This window comes from Pseudorasbora parva, chromosome 13 (assembly GCF_024679245.1).
Source record: "Pseudorasbora parva isolate DD20220531a chromosome 13, ASM2467924v1, whole genome shotgun sequence".
NCBI lineage: Eukaryota > Metazoa > Chordata > Actinopteri > Cypriniformes > Gobionidae > Pseudorasbora > Pseudorasbora parva.
Window position 1 is genome coordinate 26,834,390 of NC_090184.1, and position 23,711 is coordinate 26,858,100.

The 23,711-nt window shown below is 38.0% G+C and overlaps 1 protein-coding gene across 1 annotated transcript in view; it reads left to right on the forward strand.

Moving 5' to 3' along the window:
- Positions 1–5,724: 5,724 nt before the first annotated feature.
- The window catches only part of tafa3b (TAFA chemokine like family member 3b), a 136,903-nt gene continuing 118,916 nt past the window's right edge, over positions 5,725–23,711 (forward strand). Inside the window, exon 1 of the mRNA XM_067413667.1 lies at positions 5,725–6,237. The gene's annotated coding sequence lies outside the window, so the exon portion shown is untranslated. The remainder of the gene's footprint in view (positions 6,238–23,711) is intronic.

A 23,711-nucleotide genomic window follows, 5' to 3' on the forward strand; every position in this document is an offset into this window, starting at 1 on the left:
GTCAGGGCAGTAAAAACAGGTGTGTTAGCCTTTTCCATGAAGAGCAGACCTGCTCTCTGAGATGTCTTGTGAGGCACAGGAGAATATATACATCGAATCCTGTGTCAAGTTGTTTGTATGGGAAAATGTCTCAGGGTTATGTATATAAGCTGGATCCCCTTGATACAATCTGAATGCCTTCAGAGCGTGCCGGTGTCTGAGTCACTTGTATTACATGACAAAACATTGGCCAAGGACTCAAACATTGGCTGTCTTGTTCCCATTGTCAGGGAAACAGTTATAGACACAGTCCATTCTGACTTAACTGTATTTAGAAGCATGCTGTTGAGACACGGTGGACGATACTTGAACTGGATCCTGTAGCCATTTTCTATTACTCAAAGTACTTACTGAGAGACATTGGATTGGACAGAAGTTTCCATGCTGCAAACTTGTCTGAAAGGGAAACAAATTTTACACGTTCATTACAATTTAGGAAGAGAACAATCTCTGTGCTCTGATAGCATTCTGACAGGCGCTAACCAAGATAAATGAACATTTGTTATGAGCAGAGATATGGTAGAAACCCTGCCAGGAAGTCCTGCTCCCTGGATGGCGAAGAGATTCCTGTGCTGCGTTCCAGTTCGTTTTTAATATGCCCTTCACTTGCAAACTTTCCTTGCAACGTCTTGTTCACTCGGATGTGCGGATTGCTTACGTTGCATGAGCGTCCACTACTTCCAGAACATTTGTAATGGACTGAACTGGAACACTGTAAGCCCTTGATCACTTGGAATCCACTACGGAGTGTATTTATTATTTTTTTTTTCCTTTACAAAATTGTTTAATGCAACATTCATAGGTGTGTTTGGGTTGTTTTAAATGTTTTTATAAATAATTAATATCATAGAGTTGTTTGTGGTGGGGTAAATTAAACACAATATGCGGTGACGTCACAATCGTGTTGCATTGTGGTATATGAAGCTGCCTGAAGTGTACATATGAAGTAGACTCACTCCATCAGTCAAAATCGAGGGAGCAAGGGTCTGTCCATATAAACTTCCCTTGTCCACTTCACAAAGTGGAATGCATTTCAAAATGGCGGCAGGTATTTTCCTGAGGGGAAGTGCTTAGGGAAGTTTGCAAGTGCGTGTCTAATAGTGGAGTGGAATTCAGCACTGGAAGAGGAGAGGGAAGAGAGGTGGCATGATGGAGAGAAACCACTCTCCATTCCCCTAGGGGGCGACTGATGTTAGAACTTCTTCTTTTTCTTCAGAGCATACTGTTGCTATTACAGGCCTTGAGGTCAGGTCTGCCACCTGCAGGCTGGGGCTGAGAGCATTGCAAGGAGCCCCCCTATGAGGGGGGGCTACTCGGCTACAAGTCGCAACTCTGGCCTTCTGTTCCTCCCTCCTGAAGAAGGGCCAGCCGAGGGATGGATGAACTGCCAGAACTTCTCAGATTGTTTCCTCGCCTTTCGACAATTGTACTGACAGTGTCATCGAACATGCCAGGGCATCCAGCAGACCAGGGCATCCATCAAAAGCCATTTTTCTTTTTCCTTGATCCCCCAAAGGTTGAGCCACAGATGTTTCTCTGTAGCCACCAGAGCAACCATTAAATGGCCAATAGCACAGGCCATCTGCTTAGTGGCAAGGAGAGACAAATCTGTGGCCCTGCCAAGTTATATTACCACTTTAAGGCCAAAGTCCTTACTGGTGTTTGAGCAGGTCAGCCTGGCAGGCCTGTAACACAGCCATGAACTTTGCCCAACACTGAAGATGTGATCCTGCAGGTTCTCGTGGGCAGCTGGCCTCTTTAAAGATGAAGCTGAAGTAGGAAAGAGATAGCCCATGAGCGTCTCGTCTACCCTTCGCAATGATCTATAACCGTGTTCAGTGAACCCAATAATGGTTGAATAATCTGACACTGATGAGTTATGCGAAGAATGTGGGGCGTTCCATGACTTCAAGATTACAGAGTGAAAATTGGGAATGAGGGGGAGGTTGCGCTTAGGTGGTTGGGACTTTTGGTAAGGAAGCGCTCATCCAGCTTACTGCAAGGTGCTGCCCTTTTTTGGTTGGGCCACTTGAAATTAAATTTTTGACTGCTCAAATGGTGACCTATAGCAACTCCTAGTTGATCTATAGGATGATAGAGACTGCCCATGGGTCGCACTCATCGCATAACCGTCCTACGTGTCCAACTCCTCAAATCTGGACCCCCCCAAAGAGCGGGTGCTTGTCCAGAGAGGAAGAAATCACAGAATGAGCTTCCATATCTAGAACGGGAGCCTCTGAGTCCATTGACAGAACGAGAGAAAGGGCAGCGCCAGTCTCAGGCTTTTGTAAAAGCTCCTTCGTTGAACCTCAACTCCTGTTCTAAAGACAGTTCACAGACAGACTTACAGTTTTGCAGACACTGCAGCTGACAAACGGCTTCTGAAGACAACAAGCTGGTGATGCTCACATAAAGGCGTTATTTATAGAATTGATCACGCACAGCGTTATGTCACCTGAGTTCGTCCTAGCCTAGGATGTAGGAGTGTACTATGTGACTCGCTCTGAAACGGTTCCCATTGCGTCAACACCATGAGGCTTTATAAATGAAAGGGAACTTTCGCAACTGATCCAAGGTATCAGTCTGGGTTAAGAAACACCACTTTTCAAATAGCGAAAAAATCTACATGTGGCTGTCTTGCTGTTTCGGCATGCGCTCTGAAATTTTCGCAATATGCCTCAGGGACCAATTCGTATGCCTCATAAAATACATCATAATCAAGACTCGACTCAATTGGTAATGATGTGCAAATACTCCTCCACTCATAACTTAAGGAGCTGGAACACAGACCAGATGGCACTCCTGAACTAGTTAAGCGGATAGTGGGAGGAGTAAAATAAGGAACACAAAGAGAACACACAGAGACAAGCACCACATCTTACCTTGGCAATAAAAATAAACTCATCCCTATGGACGTAACAAGGATACATAAGCCATCAAATTACTGAAACTAAACCGTTTGAAACTGAGATCACAGCTATGCTCCGATGACACCTTTCAGACCTGTGAAATACACAACGGCGGAATGTTGGCTCAGAGAGTCCATGTGGTTAATTAATCTTGTGTATAGTTCATGTTTGAAGTGTGTTAGACACAGAGGTGTTGAGGTTTTTGTTGTGGAAGGAGCCATTGACTCTGATGAGTGCTGACAGATGAGTTGACACACCACCAACACCACCATCCTTTACTGCCTCCAGGGGTAAAACTGTCTACTACGCCAACTTCACTCTCTATTTGATCTCATGTTTAAATCAGGCCTTAAAAGGAGGGTACATCAATAGTAATTATTGTTTTGCAATATAAGGATCGTAATAAAGTTACGTTAACAGATAAATTCAGTACATGGTTTTGTTGGTCAGTCAGAGCATTCAGCAGTCTGACCAGCATCTGTACAAACCAATTAGCCTAGTAACCTTTTAATGACAGTAAAAATGTTTGCAGACTAAAATTTTCACACCAAAAAAATCTTTAACACAATTTTTGGTCACAGTAAAGTGTGTTCACACTGCTAACATGTTTACCTGTTGTAGGCCATCCACGTTGTGGTTGTGGAGCTAGGTAACACAAAAACTACCCAAACACTGAAAAAAAAGATGTTAATAAACATCATGTATTTGGTTAAGCAGATTCAATGAACATATTAGGCAATGATTACAGCTTGTGGTCATAATGATAATATTTGGCAGTGGTGTCAATCCAAAGATGGCGTCAGTCTCTCTTCTCTCTCCATATTTTACTGTCATTTTTATGCTTCTACTGTATGTCTCTATCCTGCCTCTGACACAGCTATTAACCCAGCGCGGTCCCCCCTGTTAGCCTTTGGCCCAGTTGTGTCTGTCTAGCAGCGCTCCTGCTGTGAAAGGGTCTAATGCAGAGCAAACAAACATGTCAACAGAACATTGACTCTGTCACACACATGCGCACATATATCGGTCTGTATGATAGGATATGCCACTCACATAAGATATCAGCAGTAAAAATAGAGATCCATGTTGGCTGAATCACATGTTGGACACTGCTGAGATTTATAAGCTTTAAACAATGGCTGACACACGGATTCAGGTATTCTCAGGTTCAACACGACAAACCAGCCCATATAACCCACTTAGACCCAACAGATGGATTTGCTTTTATTGCTGTTCTGAGACCTTCCGGCCTCATCTAATGCGGTTACAGGAAAAGCATGCTCAACTGATCTTAGATCAGACCAAAGACACACTCCACCAAAGACTCTAGGGAAGAGAAAGTGAGTGAGAGCAGAGATGGTAAGATGTCTCTGAAAAGCTTGGCTTTGAAGTGTAATGGAAAGCATTAGTTACTTTCAGGTGTAATAAACTTGAGCCAAATCTATCGACAACAGCGAATGCCTTCTGAAAGGCTTTTAACAATGTCTGCCAAATGCCTTTCTCTTCTCTCTGTGTTCATCTCTTGCCCCCATCTCCCTGTTTATCCCTCATATCTCGTTCACTCTCTCACCAAACATCTCTAGTGGCAACTTGTCCACCCTACACACTGCAAGTGTTATAAATCACTTAAGAAGTCCAACACATATGTATCATTCTTTGTGACTTCTATTGAATTTCAGCTGTGGGGGAGGCACTCAGACGATAGAGCCAAGAGTGCTCAATCTTCATCTCTGAGGGGGGCTCATTTTAACAAATGCCTCTTTGGTGCCAAAATGAGACCTATGTGCAATGGACATTTCACTCGATTCAGTGGCAATCATTTCAAATTATACATTTGGCTGAAGTAATCAATAAGGCAGTCATGTATCTCCGTGACCCTCAGTTTAGAATACATATATTTTTGTTATGGCTTTTCTGTTCCCAGATTCCCAGTCAAAATTGATCTCCAAAACAACTTACAGTAAGTATAATGGACTGTTTTTGGATAGCTACAATAACTTGAATCAGACTTACACATTCAAGGTCAAAATTTCTGTGCCCACTCGTAAATTAAAAATAAGGTGGATACTTTTTAAACAACTCGCTGTAATAACCAGTTATGCCTTTTATTTCTGAATTGGTGTTTATTCTTCATTTAGCTCAATTACACAATTTTATCAATTTTATATATCAAAAAAAGCCTTTGTCAAAAATAATGAAGTTATAACAATATAATCTTCACTTCATTATATAGGCCTATAAGAATTTAACTATTGTTAGAAGTGTCAAAATGGAATTTGAAAAAGACATCTTTGGATTTTGCATGTGTACCAGACCATTTGAATGATTATATAATTAATAATTATTACATGTAAGACCTATTTTCATCCTATATTAGATGACAGATATGGGATTGTTGTTAACAAGGATTAACATCCTGGACACACAACTTTAAGTCTTTTTTAATAAAATATGTCAACAAAAATAGAGAGTTTTTTTTATTCGGTTGATGTGTTAACTAATGTGTTAAGAAAAAAGTTTATGTCTGCTTTTTAATTGTTAAAGAAATCTTTGAATGGGATGTTCATGAAAACTCAAATAACTCGCCCATGCTGGACTGACTGGTATCGGTTAAATCTGTGTTGTTCGCCTTAAACAAGTTTTGTGCGTTTAAATGCGTTTTTATGCCACTCAGATGAACATGTAAAATATTTAAAATCAACAGAAGGGTAAAACCGCAGGATAGCTGTCACACACGCCGCTGAGTGGCGCTGATTCACTGTGCGTCGGGTTCCTTCAGCCATCCCTGGAGAGCACGCAGGGATCGAGACGGCGCAGCACAGCGCTCCAGACCTTTGCCTTTAGCACTGGCAGAACCTGCACAGAGCGTGCACCGTCTCCAGCGCGGACAAACACCGTAAAAACAAGCCCAACAGGATACTACGTGGGGTGATGGCTCCGTTAGAAACATCTGTGTGCTTTTTAAACCAGAAAGGGAAAGCGCTGATGTGAAGTTTCACAGCGCTCTCCTTAGAGTTGAGATGAAGATCTGAGACGCTGCGAAAGAAGGAACTTTGCGTCTCCGCGCACCCGGACGCCCTGCGGGGACATCGGGAGCTTTTGTGATTAGCGGACTGAACTTATTTTCTGCGTTTGGGGGTTTCTGACTTTCTCTGACATAGTAGATATAAGAGGGATCCTTTGGAGCGGATTGTTAAAGCCTCTCCGGTTCGTGGATGGAATAACTCATAATGGAAGGGCAATGAGACCCCTCTCGGCTGCTGGGCAATAATCCGGACCACCGCACTAACAGGTATGCAGCTTTTATTATCTATTTTGGTTTGACAGAAATTGACACTCACATTTTACATGTGCTTACATTTATTTTTTCCAAAACGTAGATGTCCACAAAGAAGAATAACACGGTGTTTAGTTGTCCACCGAGTTAAAATATATTTTTACAATTGAGTAAAATCACCTGTTTTAGTGATCCACGACAGTTGCTTTAGTGAGTCATGCATTCTGATCGTGACCGGACGCGGGTCACTGAAACTTAATAGGTAGGTCTAGGCTATAGCCTGTGTGTAAACCCGAGAATCAACCTAGGAGCTATAAAGCTGGGCTATTTTGTGCCAAGCGCGGTTAAGAAATAATACTATAGAGTAAAAAGGGCAACGAGCTTGCTGAGTTTGCGTGTGCGCGCGCGGGAGAGCGAGGGTGTGTGTGTGACGGTGCTTGTCTTCTTAACGCTTTAACAGTATATGCCATGTAAAAGTAAAGGCTTACCCCTGTAAATCAGCTTACCCTGGATGGAAACAGAGTTAAAGGTCTCCGTTCCAGTACACGGAGCCTGGCATCTAGATGCGCCGTCACGCGCACAGACGGCCACCAACTCACTCAAGTGAGGTACTGATGGCAAGTCTATATTATTATGTAAGTATCTCTCAACCCCCACAACCCCCTCCCCCCAAAAAAGCTTTAATTATCAATAAAGTAGTATTTCTTATTTAGTACGTCATTTTCCTGTTAGCTATTAAAAGTGATTTTTATTGTCATTTGTCCCAGTTCAGTGTGTTTGCAGCCTTACCTGTCTAAAAATACACTTAGGCCTATAACTTAAATAAGCCTATATTTTGCGTTTCAATTGAGCTGTGAACCATTTCTTCAGTCTTTGTGAGTGCTTCATTAAGATCGGTTTTATAAAAATGATCCGACTCACCCAATTGAACGATTTGTGGGTTAAACGAGAGAAATATGTGGGTTTAAGATATACTTCATAACTTTCTTCTTTTTAAACCATTTTTGCAGTAAATTGCACCAATTAAGATATAGTGTGTTATAAACCATCCACATCACTTTGGAAGAGAGATAAAAGACAGGACAAAATGAACACTGCACAATATGGCCATATGAATGTGAAGTTGCAACTATGATTTCCGCAGTAATTGCATTGCATTGGCTGATGTGGTTGACTGATATAACTCCCTTTAGGCTAGTGCGCATTTATTTTCCTCCTAACAGAGCTGGGTATGTGTTCTCTATGAAGGAGGATGTTGTCGGGAGCAAAAGGCTTAGGAACACACAGATGCCCCGCTGATACTGGCTGCTGAAATAATCCTTTGTGAATCAGCGCTGAATGTAGTAGTTTATTTGATTTGGCTCTGTTGTGTGCAGGTCCTGGGTCTGCTGTTAGTGCGAGAAAGGTTTAACCCAAGCACTGCTTCTGGGACATGCCTTGCTATGATAACTCACTCACAAGATGGATCTGATAAATGCTGCCAATGTAAATGGTTGAAATGGTGTGTGTCAAATGCAGTGATCTGCCCACCCTGAGACCCAGAGCAAGTTTATAGCCTGTAGATTGACAGGAAAGAGAGATGCATCTATAAAAACGATTTACTAATCATCATAGAGAGGGAGGGGCAGACAAAGAGAGAGGATCTGCTAATTATATTTGACTTATACCATCTGAGATGGAACATTTGGAGACCTTTAAGGCTGGTTTATTTTTAATGCCCTGAACCTAGCTGGTTTGAAATCATTCTCCTTTCCTTTATTGCGTTTATCTTTCTCGCCAGGAATTTGTTTGTAATGCTAATGCTTTTGTTTAGCCGCTAGTTGATGGTTATTTGTCTCTCATTATCTCATTTGCACTCAAACTGCATGTGCATTGTGTGTTTATTAAGATGTTTGGCTGCATTATTGTGTGTGTGTTTTCACAGGCTATTAACTGTGACAAATAACTGTTACTTGTTGGAATGGCTGATGTCTGGGTCAGAGCGGGAATCTCGGGTTTCTGCAGCTGGTTTGGGTTTCAGTTAAAATGATTTGAGTGTAGTCAGCTGACCAGACCCTGTTCATTCAGTTCCACTAATTTATCTAGTGTGGTGTGAATAATTCATCAAAGCGTTCACAGAGAACCAGTGTGTGTAATTATGTTTGTGCCATTTTGCGTGTGTGACTATACACTCACAGCAGAATAGTTGTAAGTCCAGTTTTAAAGTGCTAAATTCACTTATATTTACACACAGTGCATGTATGTATGTATGCATGTATGTATGTATGTATGTATGTATGTATGTATGTATGTATGTATGTATATATATATATATATATATATATATATATATATATATATATATATATATATATATATATATATATATGTATATGTGTGTGTGTGTGTGTGTGTGTGTGTGTGTGTGTGTGTGTGTTCAAAGAAAATCTGCATTGTTTATCCTTGTGATCTTTCAGTCTCAAAAATCACAAAAATCAAACCTTTCATTAAAGAAAAATAATTGAAAGTGCGGGGAAAATCACATAAAGAAAAACATGTTGTCCATAATTATTAGCACCCCTATACTTTTTTATGAGTACAGTGTCTCTGAAGTATATTCCCATTAATATTTACATTTTTAGCACACCAGGGTGACTAGGAGCATGAAATTGTCTAGCTATTATTTTTTGTTTCACAGAAGTATAAATATGAGGAAACACAAAGGCAAAGTTCCCTTAATCATTCGTCACACTGAGAAAAAACAAAGAATATAATTGTAATGTGCAGCCAAAGATTTTTGAGCTTCACAAAATAGAAAGTGGCTGTAAGAAAATAGCTCAAGCATTGGAAATCCCCATTTCCACCATCAGGGCAATAATTAAGAAGTTCCAATCAACTCAAGATGTTACGAATCTGCCTGGAAGAGGACGTGTGTCTATATCGTCCTAATGCAGCTTTGAGTGGCCAAAGACTCTCGAAGGATCACAGATGGAGAAGTGCAGAGATTAGACATGGGGGGAGTCTTGGGGTCAGAAAGCCTGAAAAAATCCAAATAACCCTACATTACCATATGTTGTTTGGGAGGGGTTCAAGAAAAATCCTCTCATCCAAAAAAAGAATTCAAAATGGACCTGGTTCTAGATGAAACTATAAAAATATATTTTTGGCAGCAAACCCACCAGATGGGTTTGGTACAAAAAGGGATAAAAAGTACCCCATGTCCACGGTTAAAAATACAGTTGAATCTTTAATGTTGTGGGTCTTTTTTGTTTTTGTTTGCTGGAGGTCCTGGACATCTTGTTCAGACACATGGTATCATGGATTCTTGCAAATACCTAAATATAACAAATCTAAACCTGACTGCTTCTGCTAGAAATCTTATAATGAGCCACGGTTGGATCTTCCATCAGGACAATGGATCAAACCAAACATAAAAATCAACACAAAAATGTATCACTGAGCACAAAATGACGCTTCTGCCATGGCCGTCCCAGTTCCCTGACATGAACCAGAAAATGAGTGGAGTGAACTGAAGAGAAGAAGCACTGACACGGAGCTGGGAATCTGAAGGATTTGAGAAGATTCTGTATTAAAGGAATGTTCTCTGAGCTCTTGTCAGGTGTTCTCCAAACTCATCAGGCATTATAGAAGACTCAGAGCACTAATCAAAAGCTGTTGCAAAAAGTATTTAATAAAAGGGTGCCAATAATTATGGCCAATGTGTTTTGGAGAAAAGCATTTATTTAATAATGTGACACCCCCATTTCAATTGTTGTACCTCAATTTTAGGGTAAGGATAAACAATGAAGAGACATTTTTTTACAGCCTTCTTTGATCATATTTAGCAGGGTAGCCAATAATTCTGAGAGACAGACAGACAGACAGACAGACAGACAGACAGACAGATTAATATGCCTATGTGTGTATTTATAAATTATGTTGATTGGATGATTAGCCTGCTGTAGCTTTGGTGATTGATTTTGAACACAAATGCTTAAGGTTAAAAATGTGCACCTATTGTCCTCCCATAAGGTGATTAAATACTTTATAACATTTGTTTAATATGTTTGTAGTGCAATGAAAATGAAATAAAGAAAATTATTACATGAATTTTTAATTTGGCGTCACCGTCTGAATTATAAGTTATATAAAATGAATGACTATCAACTATTAAATAAACATGACAATGCTGTCAAAATGTTGGCAGAACAGTCTGCTGTGGATCTGTAATTTCTTGAGGGTGATGACAGGTGGAATTGAGGAAGTGTTCGGTTTAGTTGGCACTGGCAGACATGATCTATATGTGTAATGAGGTCAAGCAATAGCCTTCCATAAATGGTGAATTTACAAGTTTATTGATATACATTCAAAAACATGGATTGATTAAACTGAATTTTATATATATATATATATATATATATATATATATATATATATATATATATATATATATATATATATATATATACACACACAAATACATTATATATACAAAATAGGTAATTTTGCAGATTGAAAGAAGGAATGGAGAAGTTTGAAACTTCTGAATATGTATGAAGGTTTCATGGCTCTCATATTTCTGATTGGTTATTTTCAGTAAATTGCTTTGTGTGCAGCTGAGCCGTCTGCCAAAGTGTTGATTAATGAGAGAATCACAAAACACCAGACAGATGAAATCTGCACCTTCACAAAAACACACACTCTGTGTCAACCTCATCCTACACTATGACCACATCATGTGGAATCGCACGGAGATGATCTCCCAATGAGAAAAGAAGGGCAGCGATGACCACAGCTTCACTCGTCACCTCAGAGTTCACCAGACCTTAGCTGAGAGACAGAGAGAGCACTTTATTACTGCAGCATCACCCTATACTTTCTTTCATTCAGTCATCATCTCTGTCTCACAGGACAAGATTAACATTACTGTCATGACACAACCTCTGCAGGAATCAAGAGATAGAGAGAAAGAAAGTAATAGAGAGTAAGTGACCCCCAGTGTTTCCCGAGGTGAAGCGTATAAATGGATGACTTGCTCAGTCACAGGGTGAGCTTGGTGGAGAGGTTGTGTGAGTGTGTGTGCTTCCAGGTTGAAGTGTTTATTTGTTGAAAGAATCTTTATTTTCCAGTGAGAGACAGTGTAATAAGCGCCTAAAAAAAGAACAGGTAAACAAACAAAATAGAAATACCCAAAGGAGAAAGATACTCTTTTATGCTCAGGAGACTTGATGAAGTTCTCATGCTTCATTTAAGTATCAACTTTATCCAAAGTGTTTCTCCTAAAACAAAAATAGACGCAGGCACGGCATACATATAAAGAGCATATAACTTTAAAAGGAAAGAGGATAGCATCGCTCAGATACATTTGGTCTTGAGAAATAATTGTTTTCTTTATGAAATATATGACATTTTGGCACAGCGATATAAAATTGTGTGCCTTTTTCTCAGGAGAAAATCAGAAGCAGGAGACGTCAGCAAAGTCTGCATTTGATCTCCACTCAATCACATTGTTGCTGTTTTCTATAGTAAATTTTATGAAATTGAGTAAAATCTGCTAAAGTGAATTAAAATCTAACCTAAATCATCAAGCTAAAAATCAACAAATTATACATTTTTGAATATTAAAGGTGCACTATGGAGCTTTCCGTCCACTAGAGGGCGCCTATTCAAAACAAATCGTAGTTTGATGACGCAAAGTGTGAGCGCAGCATCTTGGGAGATGTGGTCTTCTCATCACAGCCGGTGGAAAATAGGACTCGGGCAGAAATCACGTTCATGCATGCGGTTATTAACGTTACTGTAGTCTAAACCAGAGCAGGACCGAGTGTTGTAGACCTGAGCACAGCTGCTGGAGCGATTGTTAAACAAATACCCGCCTCGGAAATACCGGGACTTTTATTATGAAGGGACGGGAGACATTCGCCGGGCGCCTGCACAGATCCGCTCTTCCGGTTATAATTTTGAGGTAATGTAGCTCTGTTTATCATATTAGATACATTTAAGTGTGTTCAAAACGATGTTATGACTTTACTCTGTGCGTTCACTTGTTCACACTGCTAAGAGTAAAGCGCTCCTGCCAAATAAAAGCCGAAACCGAGGGTAACGCAGATATGACGCAATTGACAGGCGACTCCCTCAAATGCAATGCTGAAACGTCCCTGTCCTTAGTTAAAATAGCAATTTTCTCACAATTTACAAATAGTTGGAAACTTCTGGGATATTGTAGGTACTCAACTGAACAAAATATATAACACCGGCCTAGTGGTTTTTGGATATTTTACTGCACAAATACTACATAGTTCACCTTTAAGAGGCGATTTTGAGTAGAAATGGACGCCACTTAATAAGGTACTAAAATAGACAACAAAATAACAGTGTAAATAACTGGACAAACAGTGAATACTTGTAACCTTGTTACCTCACGCCAAGTACATGCTGGGAACACCAGCATTGTAAACTTAAAGCTGTTCAAGATTTACAAATATTATATAATGAGAATTTACTACATGAATCCATTTTCCAAACTGTGTTTTTGTCTTACCCCGAATCATTATGGTACACTTATAATAAGTGTTTATATTGGGACTACTTCAGACCGGTCTGGTGGGAACCGCTGTGGAGGAGCACAGTCCCTGCGTGACTCGCCATAGACATAAACAGAGAGAAGTAGCTCCGGCTGCAGTGTTCTTCCGCTAACGGACTGCAGCTTTAAAGGACAATTAATTAACACATGGTTACAGAGTAGATCGTTCTCTGGGAAAGTAAAGTAAAGAGTTTTTATCTAAAAACAGATTAGCTTATAACGCTAGTATATGGGGCACATAATAAGTCAAATGAAATCGCTAATACCCCTAACAATACTCAAAATAGCCTCACACTAGCACGGTAGCATAATGAGGGTCCCTAAACCGAAACATTGAGAACTTTGTAAGTGTACAAACAGTTTAATAAGGAGATACTTTATAAAGGCAGTACATTATGCGTATACAGACAGCAGCCATCTTGGAAAACAACAGACCATATGAGATTTCAAGTCACAGGTAATCACTTAGCACAGCGTTCATGGCTCGACTCGTCGAGACTTTTCCCAGATGGCTCCTGTCTGTATATGCGTAATGTACTGTCTTTAAGTATCTTCTTATTAAACTATTTGTTTGATAAGAAATATCTTATTTATTTGATGATCAGCATTATAGTAAAACAGTAATTTTATGAAATATTATTACAAATTAAAATGTAATTTATCCTTGTTATGGCAAAGCTTCAGTCTCCAGTGTCACACGATCGTTTAGAAATCCTTATAATATGCTGATTTACTGCTCAGGAATAATGTATTATTATTAATGTTGAAAACATTTGTTGTGCTTCTTAGTGATGGGATTTTTTGATAAATAGAACTTTAAGAACTCATTTATTTTTGTAATAGGTTTTTTTCGTAACATTCTAAATGTTTTAACTGTCATTTTTGATCGAGGTAATGCATCCTTGCTGAATAAAAGTATTCATTTATTTCTTGAAAAACGTTTGAACTGTAGTGTACATTTAGACGTAGAGCCTATTTATATTAATATTAGGTTAAAGCTTTTAAATTAAACTTAATTATTAAATTTAATCTTAATCTAAATCTTAATAATTTAATTATTAAACTTAGACAACTTTTTTTTTCATTGTAGCCATTCTGTTGATGCATGAGTGATGTTCAGATCAGCACACCTTACGTATGGCTGCTCATTTCCTGCATCTGTCAAGTGTGTTATAACTGGACACATCTGTACACTTGTGGTCTAGTTTGTGTTTGAGCATGTGTGAGTATCATAGTGGGTTTGTATAGGGTGCTTCTGGCTGAGATTCACTCTACGGGTCCCTGCTGTCATGGCTACTGATCTTGTTTGCCAGAATTCAGGCAAAACAAGCACCTCTGAGCCTAATTACACCCAACAAACTCTCTGACGTGACTTTTCACATAACACACATGAACACACACCTCGCGGATCAGCCAGAATGAAAGCAAACAGTGGTGAAGGCTTGCTGAAGGATGCCGAATAAGAACGGATCCACCTTCGAGGTTTATTTAGGGACAAACACGTGTGGGTGTGACGGCCATCAATCATTCAGTTTGAGGTTTTTACTCGCTGGACTAACCTGACCTCAGTCAAGCTGTAATAAATAGCAGACCAGCTAAAAGGAACGTTTTCGGAACATTTAACGTTCTGGCAATGTTCTCTCAAATTTATGAGCAAACATTCTTCCGGTAACACTTATCAGTTATTTGGTCTAATGTTCACAAAATGTTCAAACATTAAATAAAACATTATTTATACGTTAATGGAATGGGTTTTTTTTTTTTTTTGTAACATTTTGTTCCAGAAGGTTGAAAGAACATTAAAAAAGTATATGTTTGAGATATTATAAAATGCAAAATCCCCTTAAAGGTGCAGTGTGTAGCATTTATGAGGATCTATTGACAGGAATGTAATATAATATACATATCATGTTTTCAGTGGTGTATAAAGACCTTACATAATGATCCATTATGTTTGTATTACCTTAGAATGAGCCATCTCTATCTACATACACATCGGGTCCCCTTGCAGTGAAATAGCTTTTTGCGCCGTCATATTTCTACAGTAGCATTAAACGGACAAACTGCTCTACAGAGCTCCAACTACTCTCTTCTGTCTCAGTCGACAACATCTTCGTCCTGTGTCGGCCACCATAGATTCTCTATGTGCTTCAAAAGAGAGGAGTGAGCGGTAAGTGATCGCAATTCACAACCTCACCACTAGATGCCTCTAAAAATTTACACAGTTTACCTTTAATGTTTGCATAACCAAATTCCGTAAATAAATTAGAACATATTTTTGTTTGCTGCAAAGGAACCTTTGCCAGACCTTTGCCAGACCAAGCTCAATTCAAGACTGAACATTGGTCTGGGGAGTCTGTCTGTATTTTCTACTGCGCAAGAGGTGTGATAAACGAGCGTAATTCAAATAACTCTGTATGCAAGTCCTTTAACCAATCAGACCACAAGAGGCGTGATCAACAGGCATTGGTCCATCCTTCTCTATGCGTCATTGTGTTAAACCGGCCAATAGCGTGCCAGGTGGATAAGCCAGTCTGTGATTGGTTCCCGCAAAAGTGTAACAGAAGCAGTAGAAATGAATGTACAGGTTTTATCATTAATTATACTGCATTGTTTAAAGGTGTCAGGAACTAATGATGTTCGTGTGGTTTTTACATTCAAAAACATAACTAATAAGTAATAGGCTATTTTCTCAATCACAGGGCTCGTAAACGTCTTTATCAAATAAACAATGATTTATTTATCTTTCATCCACCTGTGATTGATTGGACTATTATTTATATATTACACATAGCTCGCAAGATCAGACGATATAAGCGCGAACCAGGCACACACACACATACACATGCGCACGCGTGCCACCCTTCAGATGTGTCAGAGACAGAGAGAGAGAAGAGCAGAACAAGAACGGAATATAATGAGATTCATCGGCCTGCCGGGTGAGCGAGCAGTGGTCCATACGTGTCTGAGTCCGGTGTGGTAAAGGTATGTTTCTGTTAGACACATACACATAAGCAAAACAATCTATAACAATGCAATACTATCACATATAAAAACACGTTTTACTCACATAAGTGTGTTGCACCATTCCGGTCGGATCCAAATCCAGCATCGACCGGAGATTTGTTTACAAATGCTCCCCACGTGAGCTGGAACTTCTTTAAAAATAAAGTTCAACCACTCATGCCTAATATTAGAACTGTGTTCTTCCACAACCAGGAATAGTGCAATATCTTAATCTTCCTCGGCATGTTTATGTTGTTGACCAGCTCGCACGAGCCGATCAGCTCCATGAGTCCGTGGGCGAGGCTACTGGATTAGACGCACTGTAGATGCAGTGTTTCGTCGCGCACTGACGTAAGTATGAAGCACAGGACCGTTTTCTGGGCCTGGTGTCTATAAAAGCTTTTCTTTGACTAACAAGGAAGTTTTCAGCTCTGAAACTTAGAGGATATTCTTATATCACCATGACCTTTTATATATCAAAAGCTCAAGGGAAAGTTGATTTCTCAATTCATCACCCCTTTAATTCTGTCTATTTTCACTCATTTTAAAAAAAAAAAATCTTTCTCCTAATCCTGTTCCCTCCTCTCATGTATCTTGGTGTGAGACAGCTTTCACTCAGAACAATTTGTTTTCGGTGAACCACTAGGTTTTCTCTTTGTCTCTTACTGTGTCTAGTTTTTCATTTTCTCTCTCTTTCGGTCTTTTCTCTGTTGTCAGGGTGTTATGGGAATTCATGCTGGAAGGAGGACTTTCTGCTTCAGGGATGAAAAAACAATGAATATCATCATTTTTTTCTCACCTTCTTTTTTTCCCCCTTTTACATTGAGTTGATGTTCTCTTTTTTTCTTGTGTGTGCATAATTCCAAATGAATAATCAGTTTTAGCTATATCAGTAGTAACATCACTGCATGCTTGGGTAATTTTAGTTAAGTGAGCTCTGTCATTTCGGTTCATTAATTACAAACACAAAATTGCTTTTATCTCTAGATCTGGACTTAATTACTTGATTTATTGTTTGATGCCTGTCTCTTTCAAAGAGCCTCACAGTACGTCTAATGCCAATGTGATGAGTTCCCCTGAGGAACATGAGGTTAGGGTTGTCAATTAAGGGCAGAATGGTGATAAACTGGGGCTTGAACCTGCAACCTTCATGTCAGCATCATATATCATTAACCATTCGGCTTCCAACATCCCTTTTTCAGAACTCAAAGCTCTGTTAGTAATTTAGCTCATCTATGTTCAAGTTAATGTGTACACCCACTGATCTCATAAGATAATGTGAAGTCTGTAGACATGACTCAGTATTATTAATATTAGTGTTTGAGTTCAGACGACTTCATTTATTTTGATCCGTCTTTCATTGAGAGGTCTCTGATTTGATTGCATGTAGATGTCCTGTAACATTCAGGGTTTGAATGACTCAAACTCGGGATTGTTATGCAGAGGGTTCTCATGATTACCAGCCCATAATTACACTGATGAGAGACCGCTATAACAGCTCATTCGTTTACCCGTCTCATCACTGCACACTAAACAGACTGCACAGTTCCCAGCTTGGTGAACGATGCTGGAAATCAGAAGTATCTTCTAATGCCCAACTGCCTAAAAGAATTAAAAGACTTTTATTTTATTTTATTAATTTATCTTTTGGTTTTGTTTTGCTTCATTTTGTTTAATTTTATTTAGTTTTTAATCCTTTAGTTTTTATTTTGCTTCCATTTGTTTTATTTGGCTTCCTTTAGTTTTAGTTTTCTTCCTTTTGTTTTGTTTGGCTTCCTTTTGTTTTATTTTTCTTCCTTTTGTTTTTGTTTTGTTTGGCTTCCCTTTGTTTTGTTTAGCTTTGTTTCATTTAAATGAGTTTTCTTTAGTTTTTTGTTTTGTTTTCTTTTGCTTTATTTTGTTTTGTTTAATTTTGTTTTCGTTTGTTTTTTGTTTGGGTTTACTTCCTTTTGTTTTGTTTGGGTTTACTTCCTTTTGTTTTGTTTGGGTTTACTTCCTTTTGTTTTGTTTTCTTCATTTTTTTCCTTTTTTTCCTTCCTTCATTTTTTAGTTTTGTTTAGCTTCCTTTTATTTGGTTTTGTTTACTTCTTTTTGTTTTGTTTTTCTTCCTTTTTTCCCTTTTGTATATTTTGTATTTTGCTATTTTTTGTTTTGTTTTGTTAACAGTATTTTTTTTATTTGCCATTTTGCCATTTTTATTCTCGCGCAGAGTCTTTTACTATGGTGGATCAACCCGATCACACATAAATGCGTATAAATAGTATGAGTGTGCAATGTCGTGGAATGTATACGCCAAAACTCATTTTGCCGTGCATATGATAGGTAGGTTTAGGGTGGTGGGGTGGGGGGTTCGTATGTATAATACGCCATAAAATGCGTGTCATATGCACGCGAAAAACAGCGTGCCATAGACACGCCAAAATGAGTTTTGGCGTATACATTCCACGACATTGCACACTCGTACTATTTATACGCATTTTTGTGAGAATAGCCTGGGTGGATTGTAGGTCTCTTTTAAGGTTTGTTGATTTGCAACAAAGAGCATGGTGAAGTGATATAGATCTGTAATGTGGCCAAATGCTATTTCCTTGTCAGGCAGTTACTGTATAGAATATTAGTCAACACCTTGGAATGTCTGTGTCAGCCAATCAGAATCAAGCTTTCAAACGTACTGTCACTGTTCTTAAATAAAGTAAATAGCTTCCAACTGTTTTTTCCCCCTAAACTCAAGTCACAGAGTTGACAGGCTGTTGCAAGATCCCTACAAATCTCCATAGACAATTTCTCATTCTCATTTGACACACCATATTTACTACCATAGAGTTACATGGTGAGTGTGTATGTGTGTGTGGGTAGTTTAAGCTCTCTGAAATGAATTTGGACGCTGCAGTGCTCTGACGTTGCTTAGATCCCTGGGCAGAGTGAGACGATATCCCATCATCCTCTGCTCTCAGGCTTCGCAGCGCATCTGCAGCCTTTTGATAAAACCTCCATGTATCTTTCCAGTCTTTTCTGATTCTCTGACATGTCACACAGCAAGAGTTGCTTTGACTTCACTCTGACTAGAGCGCTCACGCACATCAACAGAAAGAGCACCAGAGGAAATGGAGAATTTTTTTCCCCCCGTTGTCTGTCTTCCGTTCGTCTGGTGTGTCGATGAGATGGTTTGTCGGATGGCCTACAGCTACAATGACATGACAGTATGTACATCATATAATATCCGCTCTAAAAAATCCAGTCTGCGATTAAACTAGTAGTCAGAATCTGGAAAATGGATTTGGAAAATGAACAAATTCACTTTTAATTTGGAATGGCTTTGTAATTAAAGAGCTGTTTGTAATTTCGATTAATTAATTACAAAGCCTCTAATTAATTAGATTTGTATATATATATATATATATATATATATATATATATATATATATATATATATATATATATATATATATATATATATGTTTATTTAGATCATAATATATATTTAAATGTTTAATAATTCATATTTTTACAACAGATCTTATTTGTAGATTGGAAGTCTTGCCCTAATTTCAAATTAATCAAATCTATAGCTTAAAATAATTTTGATAAAAGCCTGATAAAAAGTGTAATAGTAATAGTGTAATTTCTGTAAGAGGTTCTCATTTGGCGTTTAGTCAGTATTATAATGAGGATAACTGCTGACATATTGGCATCTAATTTTGAGCTAGTGTTTCAAGACTAATGCATATTTTGAATTTCCTGTCTACAATGGCCATCTTCCTGCTCCCTCGATTTTAAGGGCACTTAGGGAGTCTTCCTCATGAAAACACACAGAACACCCACTACACCAGTTCATTTCAACTTTTAAAACTTAAATAATTGATATACTACTGTTGCCAGTCATACCACATTTCTTTGCTCCACACACACAAACACACACTGCGATGAGCTGTAGATTTGGGTGGACTTGCGGCCAAACTCAACTCATTAATTGATGCATGAATCCCTGCTGGAGATCTGCTATCTCCTCCTTCTTCTCCAGCACTCTCTCTGTCTTCACATTTTTTATTGGGTGTGTTTCGTCAGGGAGGTCACAGAGGAAAAGATGGAAAATAGGTTTCGGCTGCACTCAAGAAAGAGAGATTTGAGGAATGGAAAGGGAGGGTGAAGGCAAGAGTTTTAAGCTTTTAGTGGATTTAGTTCAGGAGTGAGACTGAAAAGGAGAGGACAGTATGTAGCAACGCTTCAGTGCGTTAGCCAGCCTCTCTCTCTCGCTCTCTCTCTCTCTCTCTCTCTCTCTTTCAGCACTCATGCTATCTCAGTTTTTCAATTCAATGTTCTTTATGGCCATGGCTGGCTTCCAGACAATATTGTCAAGCACTCAGTCAATGCTGGGTGTTTGAAGGGGGGAAAAACAGTTGGTAAACTATATCATAAAAGTTGTGTCCATAGAGTTGAGTAAAAAGAAATGTTGCATTCATATACACTTAGGATGGCTTGAGGGTGAGTAAATCATGGGGTCATTTTAATTTTTAAAGGGATAGTTTGATCACCCAAAAATGATAACCCTCCAAGCCTGAGCAAGCCTCCATTTTCGTTCAGGGCTTAGTTTAATTGGTACATTTAAGTACTTTTTTATATTATGGTCTGGGACGAGGCTTCACCCTCAAGATGTTCCAAACCTATGAATTTCTTTCTTCTGCTGAACACAAAATAAGATATTTCACAGTTGATGAACCCAGTGACTTCCATAGTATAGGAAATATGGAAGTCAATGGGGCCCATCAACTGTTTGATGAATTAACATTCTTCAAAATATCTTCTTCTGTGTTCAGCAGAATAAAGAAATTCATAGGTTTGGAACATCTTGAGGGTAAACTATCCCTTTAAGCCTAGTCCCAGACCATAATATAAAAAAGTTACTTAAATGTACTAATTAAATAAGCCCTGCATGAAAATGGATATGAATAGGATGAGTGTGCATGGCAATGTCGTGGAATGTATAACGGCAACATTTTTTTGTCATGTATATGGTAGCCTATGCAGTTTTTCACAAAGTGTATATTAAATGCACGTGAAAAAATATATTCCACGACATTGCACACTCATACTATTGATTCTCATGTGATCGTGATATATATATACACTGCCTGTATAGCATAAAATATAAAATGTCAATTTAAAATATATATATTTTCAGTCATGACATGCATGTTACAGCCAGTGCATTTCGAATAGTGCATGCTGACTTAAAAAAAAAAATATATATATATATTTTTTTAAATATTTTAAGTTTTTAATCTCATGATTTACCACTATTCTCCAGAAATCATAATGAAATGGTATTATTTTTTACATTTGACAAATTTGTTTACATTATATTAAGTTCATAAGTTTTAATTAAATATTCTGAGTTAACATAACTGACCTTAAATAAATAAATAAATAAATAAATAAATAAATAAATAAATAAATAAATAAATAAATAAATAAATACATTAAAACACATAAAAAAAAAACATTAAAAAAACATTAAAAAACATTTTAAAAAATTCAGAATTTCAACATTCCTTCAATTATGCCTTTGCATACCCCTGGTGGTCATTGAAAACCCCTGGTTTGTCCAATGCTTTTACTCATCTAACACAATTTAAATTGTCTTTAAATTATCTTCATTTGGGGGACATTTATTAGCTAATATGAACATATTTCATTAATTGTGATTTATTTGATTAATATTTTTAATCCACTTTTTAATCCATTTTTAATCCACCAATATGAAATTACAAAGAGATACATAAACATCTAAAAAAAAAAATTCAAACTAGCTATCAAAGTAAATTATTCTTCCCTCTGCTCCAGAGGATGTATATTATTGTAATATAAATGTTCTGCAGTGCTTGCATAAGACTCCCCCCTGGAGGCAATTGCATTTGTTCATTTTAAAGTCATTTGAAAAAAATATGGCATAAGCCTGCAAAGTTGCTCAAAGTATTTCTCATTGTGGATCAGTCTCTCAGCTTTAACAGTCTTGAAGTGACCAACAATTATGCTTTTTTTGGAACTCCACTCACACGCTCTCTCTCTCTTTTTCATACACAGTGCTTGGTAATCACATTTCCTCCTCTCCTCTCCTCTCCTGTCCTCTTTTTTTATTTTCCTCTCTTCTCATTTTGAAGAGAAGAGAATCTCTTTGAAATGTTTCGGTTGGGTGTGATATACTCTGATCTTGATTTTGATACTGTCACGGCAGAAGATCAAGGCATTGATCACTGAACCAGTCGATCGATGAGGTGTACAGAAATTCTGATGTCCACCTCTCTCCACTGATCTTTCTGACGTAATCGGATTAAAGGAATATTCCGGGATACAGACTCAACTCAAGAGTGTGGCATATTTTTTTACAACAAAAATCATTTTGATTCGTCCCTTGCTTTCTTTAAAAAAAATTCAAAAGTAAGTAGCCATAAGATGTAAACAATATGCATGTAAACATGATTTTAGTGGTAAGTGTTTAGGGGAGTGTCTGTATACACCAAGCGCAAATAGTGCACATATTTACACTACCTCTGCTCAACAATGCCTGTTCGGACCACACAAGGTTATAAACAATGTGCATATATTAATGTATTAAGTGGCGCCTTCAGTAGAGCGTAAGGTTCGTGGGTTCTTCTCCCTTTTCCCATCACATATAACATCGGAAAAGCATTAACTTTCAATAAAAAAGAAGGAAATGTTCTAAAAGTGGAGATAAAATGCCTAACGGAATTTTTTATAATAATAAATGTATTTTGTGGGTAGGTGTAGGGAGGACTTTTATCGTCTGGAGTGTCTATTTACACCAACAAATTTACACTGGCCAAACAAGATGAATAAATAAAAAAAGCAAATATGTCAATGTCTTCAGTGGCACACTCAGTAAAGCATAAAGCTTAAGGATCTAAGGTCTGACACGATCGACCCAGGTTCGAATCTGTCTTTTGCCGAGCTTGCTCTTCTGCCTTTTCACATATCAAACCAGAAAGGCATGTACTTTCAATAACAATTAAGAAAATGTTCTAAAAGTGGAAATAAAGTGCCTTATGAAATGTTTAATAATATTAAAAGCATGTATTGAGTAGGGTTAGGGGTAGGTGAAGGGAGGGCTTGCATTGTGCCATTGAGGCAGCATTTGTTTAATAATTTTAATAAATATAATCATTTACACTCGGTGTTGTTATTGCATCCTGTTAATGTACAATACTGAGGTACAAAAAGTGTATCTGTCAAAATAAAGTATACATTTTATAATTACTATTTACAAATATTGCAAAGAACTTATTCACTTAGTATAAAGAGCATCTGTTGCTAAGAAAATATGCCATGTTCACTTGGTGTAAACAGCATCTTTCACTATTTGCACTTAATGTAAATAGCTTCTATTACTTTTTGCACTTAGTGCAAATAGCCGCTGCCAAAATAATTCACCAGCATTATATACAATTTTACAACGTCATTAAAAATGTACAGCTTTACATCTCAAATAATGGACAAGTGCTCAACATTATGCTGCAAATTATGATTTTCAGTCATATATTTAAAGGGACAGGTCCCTCCCAAAATACAATAATGTCATCATTTACTCATATTCATGTCATTCCAAACCCAAGTCTTTGGTTACTTTTTTAAAACACAAATACATTTTTTTGGCCTCCATTGAAAGTCCAGGTAAGTTAAGCAGTTTAATCTAACTTTTGTGAAGAGATATGATCACTTCATGTGATGAACAGATTTTAATTCAGGCTTTTATTCACATACACATACATATAGCACATTACATATGGTAAACACAGAGGCTCAAACGTGTGTGTGTGTGTGTGTGTGTGTGTGTGTGTGTGTGTGTGTGTGTGTGTGTGTGTGTGTGTGTGTGTGTGATTCATGAGAAGCAATGAGGTTTGTTTTA